Source organism: Protopterus annectens, chromosome 8.part0, assembly GCF_019279795.1.
Source record: "Protopterus annectens isolate FY-2018-M chromosome 8.part0, PAN1.0, whole genome shotgun sequence".
In the NCBI taxonomy this organism is placed as follows: domain Eukaryota; kingdom Metazoa; phylum Chordata; order Ceratodontiformes; family Protopteridae; genus Protopterus; species Protopterus annectens.
In genome coordinates, this window is record NC_056741.1 from 165,290,383 (window position 1) to 165,301,399 (window position 11,017).

An 11,017-nucleotide genomic window follows, 5' to 3' on the forward strand; every position below is an offset into this window, starting at 1 on the left:
AGAGGCTGTAGTTAAACATGCTCTTTTTTTGTCAATTTGTGCTTAATTAAACATTAGTTTTGACCATCTGTTTTGTATGTTTAATCCTCACACAAAGTCCAGTATCTTTGAATTTATACTTCTAAGGTTGTGTTGAACTTACATACAGCTGCATATTTCCATATTTAACAGTTCTCATACTGTACCCAGTGAAAGCCATTCCATAATTCCTAAATGCCATGCTTTTCTTTATATCTAGCCATGCTAGTGTAGTTTCCATATTTACATTTTCTTAAACCACACCCATATCATTCCCTAAACCTGGATAATCCCAATACTTCAAGTTCTCGTTTATTTAATACCACCTCGTATTTAGTGCTAACTTTCTTTCATAAAATAGCTTTACTTTGTAACATAGATTTACATTATCTCTGCATTTTGTATACCACATATACAAGTTTCTGCAGATGAAGATAGCCATTGGCTGGATCATGTTTCCTTTTCCGCTTTGTTTTTTTTTTTTGTTTAAAATACCCAATTTCACTTGTTTCATCAGAGAACTCAAAATATATCCCAAAAGTAACTTTTTCCACTTTTGCTACTTAACTGCTCACTTCTAATTAAATATTTTAATTAAAATAATTTGTATAAATGTCCTTTTATGTGGAACATATTTATCCCATAACTTTATTTCTTTGATCTTATTTAACAGTTTCTTCCAAATACCTTAACTATGTGATGTTTGACCACCACATACATTGTACCTAATGCTCCCAAACCTATTTCTTGAAGTAATATTATACTCTAAAAAGTGTTTGGAATTATACAGAAAGCTGAGCTTTAATCAAGTTATAATCCTGCAATTACTTTATCAATAATCCACAAGTGGATATGGTTATCACAAAATTTAGCCACGGTTAGCATGGTTTGATCACAGAGGTGAAGCAATCTTCCATGCTTGGGTGTGTGTATCACAAGATTCATGCCTATGCAGACATTCATTGTCTTGCAGGGATTCTAAGAAGTTTTTACTTTGTTTAATAGGCAAAGTGAGTGAGTGAGAACAAAAGAGGGGAATCTTGGGAGTTCAAACTCAAATATAGGGACTTCATTTGGCAGCTCCCTTTGTATGTTATGGAAGAACCTCGATCACTGGTGTTTTAACACTGAAGTCAATAAATTTATAATTTATAAATTATATTGTTGTGTCTTTGTGTCTTTTCGTTTTTTCCTGGTTAGGGGTCGCCACAGCGGAACTCCAGTCCGCTAATGATTGGTAGTTGAGTTTTACGTGCTGAGTTACCAGCCCTGATGCACAACCTTCAACGAAGGTATGCCCATTCACCCATGTCTGCACGCAGAAGACACTCTAGCTGAGAATCGAACCGGACAGCGTCTTACTGCGAGGCGACAACGCTACCACAGCACCACCACCGCGGGTATTATATTATGTTTAATTTTTTAATATCACATATATGATATTTATTGTATTTTATGTGGTCAAACATGAATATTGTGTTTATGATTACTTATTAGATAAGTTTACAGCATGTGACTAGAAGCATCACTAATGATGTCACAAGGACTGGTATTTTTTGTGTGAATGTATTTGATTATTGATGAGTTTTAAGAGACAAAAGCATTCAATCATTGAATACATTTTGCTCTTGTGACCGTAGCTGGTGTCTGGTGTATTATTAGTTTTTTATCTTTATTTTACACTGAGTGTACTTTGTTAGCTTTTTGGTTATTTCTCATCAACGTCTTTGGCTCCGAATATGTCTTGTGGGATTTCGTCAGCCATAGATATTATCACAGCTTTCAGTTTGGCTGACCACAACATTTGTAGTATTCAAGTAGCTCTTTTAACACTGTACACATCTATGCCATTTAAATCATGTGCAGTTTGTCTTGCTCTCTTCATTGCAATGTTTTTCCTCACCGACATAAAGTAATGCAATAAACTGGGACATAATAAAGGTCAGAGCAGAGTACTTCTCCCCATTACATGAAAGAAAGCTCTGTTTTACTGCAGTAGTTTGCAGACAATAAAAAATAGTAAAAATATGTTTTCACAAAATGTGAGCTACTTGGTTAGAAAAAAATATTAAACAGTATAACCATAATGTTTGACTGAATCTCTTACTAAGCTGTACACGACTCAACTCTTCAATTTAAATTCTGTTTTTTTTCTTTTCAAAATAATACAAACACCCTTTATTGGAATATTAGTTTACTAAAATATCACCACTGCATTAATGCAGGAATCTTAACACACTTCCTCCACTTACCATTGTAACTTGTGTCCCCCCCCCCCGCACACCTCTTATAACGATAGAAAGCTGTCATGATATACACTGCTGAATGTTTTTACTATATATGCCTGCAGGTAGTATACTGTAGTTTTATCCATAGCATAAAAAGTATTTATATCCTCAATTATTCCAAAACTCACTTAATATCCATTGCTTTTTTAATAGTATAAATTCCTTGCTAAACCACCTAGTTGCTCACACGTTTATCCTGGCCTGCAAACTTTGGCAGTATTTTATAGTACAGATTTAACTAAATTGATTGTTACTATCTTTCAACCATTTTTTCTCATTTCTTCTCCTCTTCCTACTACTGCTACTCTATGCATATCTTTTTGCTGGGCTCCTTCCCCATAGCATTCATTTAAGGCTTCTGAAGATATTTGATGTCTTTCTGTAATGGTTACATTTTCTTGTAATGGCCATAAACTCTCACATCATTCCATGGATATTGTGATTTAATAGTGCTGTACCCTTTCATTAGGCCAAGTATAATTTCAGTAGCCGATTATTTCCATTTTTCTCTTGAAATGTTATTGTTCCACTTAATTTCTCATTTTCTCTCCTTTCATCATTAGCTGCATTCTGAAAAAAAAGTCTAAGATATACTTCAGTACTTTAGTGGTCAAAACAACCATAGTTCCTTTCTTCAAGATCCAATTTTGTCATTACCACCTCCATCCAGAAACCATTCCTCCTAACTTCTTCCATTAGACATACATAGACCTCACCTTTCATTTTTGAACTTTCTAACTTTGCTTATTTAATTTGTGAATTACATTCCCTAATTTTCTCTTCATTGTGTCTTACCAACTTCTGTCTCATTTTAGTTATCCCTCTTGTCTCGTTCAGTCTACAAATGTAATTTTCCCAAAAGTATTCCTTACCCTGCCTAATCTGTGACATTGCCGCTTGTATTCCTCCTGACTTCTTTTCCATACTAATCACCAGCTAATGCCTGGGTCATTAATTTTCTCCATTACTACATGGTTTTGTCATTATCTGTACTGGGTGAACTTTTCTTTTGTCATAATTTATGTACTCCACCTTCCCTGTAGTCTGTCATAACTATCTATGAAATAACTTTATTTTCTTATTCTTATAGCCAAAATCTCTGCTACAATAAGTCATCTATTTCTGTTCTTAACTTCTATTTTGTGTATATTGCCCACCACATCAACACCACAATCAAACCTCTCAAAACTACTTTCTGCTACCCAACATGTTTCTTAGTCCCAACACATCACTGAAACTGCAATGCTACATTTCTTAGATACCATTAATCAAAGTAAAAACTCAAGTAATTTTTGTCTCTACCCATTTTCTGGGCTTGTCAAAAGCCTTTGACACAGTCTCACATCAATTACTCTTCTAAAGACAACATCTTATAGGCTTCAAAACTCCATCACATAGCTGGTTCACCAGCTATCTGAACAATCACACCCTGTCTGTAAAATGGAATTAGTCTCACTCCACATTCCTTCCAATCACTACAGGAGTCACCCAAGGTGCCATATTCAGGCCAATACTTTTCAATATCTTCATTAATGATGTGGACAGTGAACCAAAATGCACCACCATAGTACAATAAGCTGATGACTGAACTTTAGTTTACTCAGCCTGAAATTATCCTACCTTAGAAACCATCACATAGAAGCTTTCACCTCTATGCAAAACTGGCTAAATAAATCTCAATTGCTCGTAAACCCCAACAAAACCAAACTAATCCTATCCCTTACTAAAAACATAAATCAAAACAACTCTGACTGTAATGTTACGTACTAAAATAATAATAATAATTGAAAACATCAACAACACAAAATTACTAGGAGTTGTCATTGATAACAAGTTGACATTTGATCTGCACATTGTCACCTCAGGCAAAAAGACACATGGCAAACTATGCTCTCTTTACACAGCAAAACACCTACTAAATGATCACAGTAAAACATAACTGCCCCCTCCCTTCTCCTTCCTACCCTCCTATATGCAGCAACAATATTCACAAATTTCAACTCTTAAAATCTTACTCTCAAAATCTAATCTTAACATTTCAAAAAATACAAACTAGAAAGCAACTACAACATAAAGAAAATTCACCTGCAGACTCCCAAACCACCCCCATCAATGCACAGCACTCAATACCCTCAGCTGGCTTGAACTTCCTCAGCACATCATCCTCTCCCAGCTACTCAAAGCACACAAAAAACTTCAGCATCCACTTAAAACACCCTTGCTGTCAAATCTCATCCAATGACATGTAACAAATAGAAACCTAAGATCCTCAGAACTTAAACTAGCTTTTGCTAATAAATCTAATAATTATTAAAGTCACTCACTATTCTCTGTCACCATCTCCAAGGCATGGAACAAATTTCCAGACCACCTCAGGCCTTTAAATAACCTGCAACAATTCAAACCCACCCTAAAATATCTCCTGGCAACTAATGAACTGTGCAACTGTACCACACCTATAGTTAGAAGTATGCACTCTAAACTCTCTTCACTATGGATACTATACAAGTGAATTAGTATAGTATTTTTGATTCTACTCACAATATCTTGAAATCACGTATTTCCTTAATCTGATATGATTTGGAAATAGTATTTGTTGACCATTTCTTTTGACATACTTTGTAAATAATGTTTGCTGACCATTTTTTAATTGTCAGCAATGTATTTCTATCCTTGTTTTGCAACTTTTCTCCCCTAGCCTCCATTGAACATTGATATTTCCAATTCCCAAGAGACTATCTCAGTAAACAAATGAAAATTTAATAAATAAGTAAAATGAGATATACCAGTTCTTTTAATAAATGACTGTCCTATTCTTTACTTGCCTTACTTTTCCCCCTTACTTACTTAACATTTCTAGTAACTGCATCACATCCTTCTTCCAATGCTCAGGAGAATTTGGGGTTACTGATGTGGGTCTGTCTGCAAGCAGAACATGGAATACATACTAACAATGTCCACCCACAATGTCGCAAACCACTCAGCTATCTGCAGCTATAAGATTACCTTAGTGTCCTTCTGAAAGTGCATGCCCCTGAGTGTGTGCTTGTGAAGAGAAAAAGGTAGGGTTGGGAGGGTGGCCTAATGGTTAAGGTGTTTGCCTTACAAACTCAAGGTGCAGGGTATGAGTCTCACAAGGGATAATTGGCTAGGCTTAAAATGGCTCACAAGGGCAGTTAGCTTAGTACTAACCTATGAAGCTATGAACCTATGATTAATAGCAATATTCACACAGAAAGGCAAAACAATGTCCTCTGCTCCTAAAATATTTCCTTGCTGTCCTCCCAGTTGTACCTCTGTCTGACTGTCTGAATTGAATAACACATGCATGCATACTAGTAATATACACATAGAGGGTCACATATTGCATGCTTCTCTGTATGTAGATTACCTCAGTTTCTCCCAACAGTACCTCTCCTTGAGCATCTCCCTGTGAGTAAAATAAGCTATATATACTAGTAATAGCTACTCAAAAGGCTATTAACTCTGTATTCATCTGCTGATAGATTAGTACTAGGCTAACTGCCCTTTGGGGCAATGTTAAGCCTAGCTATTTACCCCATGTAAAAATCAAACCCTGTACCTTGCATCTGTAAGGTGAACACCTTAACCATTATGCCAACTTCCCACATTTTACTTTTTTTTTCAGAAAGGTCCTTCTTTTTTTTCAAATATCATTACATTAATTAAAGTACATCTGTAAAAATAAGATTAAAGTGCACAGAGACTTACAAATATGAAGTGCAGTAGCTTCTGTTAAGTATAATTTTTGGTTCTCTTCAAGTGCTACTTTTGAAGACTACTGTAAAACTGTCATTAACAAAGAACCAACAGACCTATGCCTGCTTGTGGTAAGGCTAGTACCATATAATTTGGGTCATAAACAGGGCAGATATCCATTTCCCAGTGCATGATTTAAGTGCATCTGTTTTCAGCTTCTCACCAGCCTCCATCACATTGCTCATGCCTGTGCTTTTTTTAAAACAGTTTTATTAATTTTAATAAAAGAGATTCATACATCAGTCACATAGATTAACATATAAGTATGAATACAAAGATTGTTACATAGAAAATTCAATTAAATATGTAAAGGAGTTAACAAAATAAACTAACAAAGGTATTTACAAAGACATCCATTAAACTTTGCATACATGTGAAAAACTGAGCAATACTAATTAGGTATCACATATCATACCTGTGCTTTGAGTGTCTATACAGAAGTAGTGTTGTATCATAAATATGATGTCAATCACAATCGAGAAAAAAACCCTGGCCAAACTTATTTGAGTCATCAAAGATCAGTGTCCATGCATCATGTTGTAGGACTGCAAAAACATCTGAAGTAAGCTGAAGGCTCCCCTAGTGAGGTCTAGCTGGACATTTCCAATGCTTCATCCTTCTGTACTCCTTCAGCAATAATTTAGACATACCTGAGGAGTGTATTTCGCCAGTGTGATTCCTAGTTTAATGTAGGAAAAATAGTAAAGATACTGTAGCCAAGTTGTTTTTGCCAGCCACAGTTATGAAAAGTGATGAAAGAGCAAATGCCCATGCTACCACAGATGTCCAATAGTGATTTTCGGCACTTTTTGGCCTCCTTGCAGCACTGTGCAATAACAATAAGTGTCAGCAATACCACATGCAGACTGAAGATCACATCATTAGCATCTGCAGGGCTTCCTCCATTTGGATTCTGCTGCATAAACCCATCCTATTATAAGGCACCCAAAAGATTCCAACGCTAACTACACTGCATGCAATAAATACAGTGAGATTTAGTGCCAGAAAATCAAAACTCAGTCCCACCACACTTCTCCTTCTCCAGTTCTCAATGATTTGTGGGTAGAAGGAGATGGACCAGGCCAGGAAATTTATCCAGCCAATCACTTGGTGCCCAATGTCCAGGGAAGTGCTGTGAATCACGAAAAATCAGATTCTCGTCCAAGAATATATAGGACCCACCTTCCTGTCTCCTGTATATATTAGAACACTTGTGAATCCTCTTGAAAATACTTTTGCAGAATTATCTGTCTGTAATATCTACCTAGAATGTAACAAAGTGCACAGTGCTTTGGACATAAAAGATTACTATGGGGTCTTCTTGAGAGACCTTCTGCTTTGCATTGTAGCTCTCAACAGAGCAAGGCATAAATGTTAGCAACAGCCACCTCAAAAGTCATAAAATGCACAATCCACTGCTCCTAGAAAATCACCTTGAAGCCCTTATGATAGCATCACTGGGTATCTGTCTATGAACAGAACAAGGCACATGTATATACAATGTTCACCCAGAATGCCACAAACTGCAAATGCCTCTACATGTATAAAATCACCACCAAGTCTTCCTCACTGTAACACTATGTATAATCATAACTACCATCCTCACTTACTACCACCACTCTTGTAAACTGCCTATGCCATTGTTATCCATAGTGTCACCACCAAGTCTTCCTCACTGTAACGCCATGTACAATCATAACTACCATCCTCACTTACTACCATCACTCTTATAAACTACCTATGCCATTGTTATCTCTGGATTCTTCTAAGTTATATGATATGTCTGTTAATACAGGAATAAATACTATTTCTTACAAATCGCACATTACATGCATACACACACACACACACACACACACACACACACACACACACACACACACACACACACACACACACAAACATACACCAGTGTTTACCACTAGCAATTGTTCTGACCATTACTCATGTTCTTGGAGTTCTAGTAGAGACTTTAAAAATTTCAGTAGTCTATGTATTATTGTGTAAGGGAAACACAAGCACTGAATACAAAATACATTTAGCATAACCTTACTCATCACACCTTGCATCTTACTTAGATATAGGGTGTTACTGTGGTATTCTCGGCAACAAATCCTTCTACCTCACCAAGAAGTACCCAGAGTTTCAGCCGAGTGCATGTAGATGTAGCTGTTTCTGAGTAATATTTATATAATTATACTAAGGTTCTCTTTGTTCAAGGATTGCTAGTCACTGTAACCAAACAAGTTTGTTCAATGACTGGAATCTACTTAAGGTTTATAGACAAGTACTAGGGAGCTGCCCTTGTGGGCTATTTTAAACCTAGCTGATTTCCCTGAAAGGTGAAAATCAAACGTTGTACCTTGTGTCTGTGACATAAACACCTTAACCATTATAACAACCCCTTCCCCATTAAGGTATCTTATTTCATATAATGTTTTTACTATTCATTGTTTCTTGCCATGCGCATTGTTTTTCTGTCAATGTTTTAGCTTCACTAAAATAACCATATCTGTATATGATGGAGCACTGTAAACTAACTGAAATACCTGTGTTTTTTTAATCTGTGACAATTCCTCTTCTCATTGTCCATGGTTACTTAACACCAGCTAATCTATGTTAAATCTCAACTACTTTCTTCAGAAAGATGTGGTTGTCTTATATTTCACAGGTACAAAGCCTTTTGTCAGATCTCTCTCTCTCTCTGGTCTAATTGGTAAGAATATTATAATTCTGACTTATAATATAATATAATATAATATGTCTAGTATCACTTTACTAATTACTACTTTTGCTTTTATAAATGTCAGTGAAACTGCAATATTTGTGATGAACTGAGGCCGCTATCCTTGCTTCTTTCTAATACTGAATTATTGATAATTATGCATCAGTGATAAGGACCTTATAACTACATCCTTTCTTCTTTTATATTTCCCAGATATCACAGGCTACATCTCTGTTCTCTTATATTGATCCTCCTGCACAAGGTCTGCCAGTGAATGCTTGATGCATACAAGCCTATAAGACTATATCATAACTATAAAATTCCTTAGTCTACTTGCACATCAGCAATATTTTGATACCTTTGGGGTAAGCTTTGCTGTGTTTAAAATGGCTCCTATACCGATAGCATAGTAACCACCTATGAACATAAAAACGATAATGTTTATTCTGTAGCATTAGTATGTCCAAATTCAGCACAGTTTGTATGCTACCTCATGCTATCCCTTACCCCACATACTCTACAGAACATTATATTTCTATGTCTGTCTCTGTTCTGTAATAATATATGTTTGTTGCTGACATCTGTGCATTTTATTCATTAACATTATATCTACACCACTTCATTGTTCCCATTTTCAGTGTCTCAGCTGTTCCAGCCAATTGTGTGCTCAAATCCTTTTACTTAACTTGTAAACATACAACTTTAGTACTGTAGTAGTTAATAAAAGATATCCTAATGTTTGCATTCTGTGTTTCATGATCTCTTGTCTCATTAGCCTACAATGTTGTTGTTGTTGTGTCTTCGGCTTTTCCCGGTTAGGGGTCGCCACAGTGGAACTCCGGTCCGCTAATGATTGGCAGTTGATTTTTACGTGCTGAGTTGCCAGCCCTAACGCACAACCTTCAACGAAGGTATGCCCATTCACGCATGTCTCCACAGAAGACGCTCTAGCTGAGAATCGAATGGGACAACGTCTTGCTATGAGGCGACAATGCTACCGCAGCACCACCACCGCGGATTATCTCATTAGCCTACAATACATTCTGCAATTTCCTTATTCAACAAGAAGTTGCCTGTAATTGTGGTTTGCTAACAATATATAGACCTTTCTCTGCATTTATTTTTAGAACTCTTCTGTGTTTGCTGTTTTAAAGAAGCAATATTTTTTCTCACATAAGACACAGTTTATAGATCTGCTCTAGCCCATTCTGGTCCTACTGTTTGCATGCACCCTTCTGTTTGCTTACAGCAATGCAAAGAGCTTATTAACTGGTTTAAAGAGATATTAAAAGAATAAGATTGTACACAAATCCCCTAGAATAAATGCATCAACATGGATCTAGTTTAGCTGTAATTCTATAAGGCTGCCACTCATTCTTTATTAACACTTATTAACCTTGCTCTTTTTCGAGTGGTAATTTTTCATCATAATCCACAGAATGCAGTGCCACCACTACTGAAAATGAAGTTACATTTGCTACAGTTGCTCAAATGCCATAAACTTTGGAAGTAATTGCTCTTTAAAGAGTTGCATTATTGTTTCTCCCCTTCCTCTTTCTATCCTTACCACAAATATTTTAAATGTGATGTGGCTGGGTTTGAATGCAATCACTCTGTAATTGCAGTGTACACACTATAATTAAATGCTATTCCTAGAAGGACAATTGTACAGCTAAATGATATGGTAACATATTAATGTTTATTCTAGGAATAGTGTCTCTGCATTTTTCTCTTCTCAGACTATAGTAGTCAAACTGCACGGCCTTCTTTTCATCATCTTTGGCCAAGATGTTCACATCCTGTACAGGCTGTCTACCTCGCATACGCCTCATTCTGCTTCTCAACTCTCTTTTCTTGGATTGCAGGGATCGCCTCAGACTCTTAACGGTAATTAACTTGCTAGTCAATATCCAGAGGAAAATCACTGCACATTCCAGTTCTGAATAAACCTCTGCATGCCCTTTGATAATTGCTAATGCAGTGCTGTTATTCATATAGAAAAGCTGACTAGCCTCTGATTGCAAGAATTTTCTTTTTATTAACAATACCCCATTACGTACAACACCTCGACAGGGGAATTTGCCAACTCCAACAGCAAACAAAGCAGGTTTTCTTTAGCTTCCACTAAATCTACCCAGCTTTAGAACCACTCCTAACAGCCATGATACTTCCTACCATTCCCTAATTTCACTATAGCGTGGAAGCA

General features: G+C 36.3%; 1 pseudogene; it reads right to left on the minus strand.

Moving 5' to 3' along the window:
* Positions 1-6,481: 6,481 nt before the first annotated feature.
* Positions 6,482-10,805, minus strand: LOC122808174 (annotated as a pseudogene).
* Between the last annotated feature and the right edge of the window lie 212 nt (positions 10,806-11,017).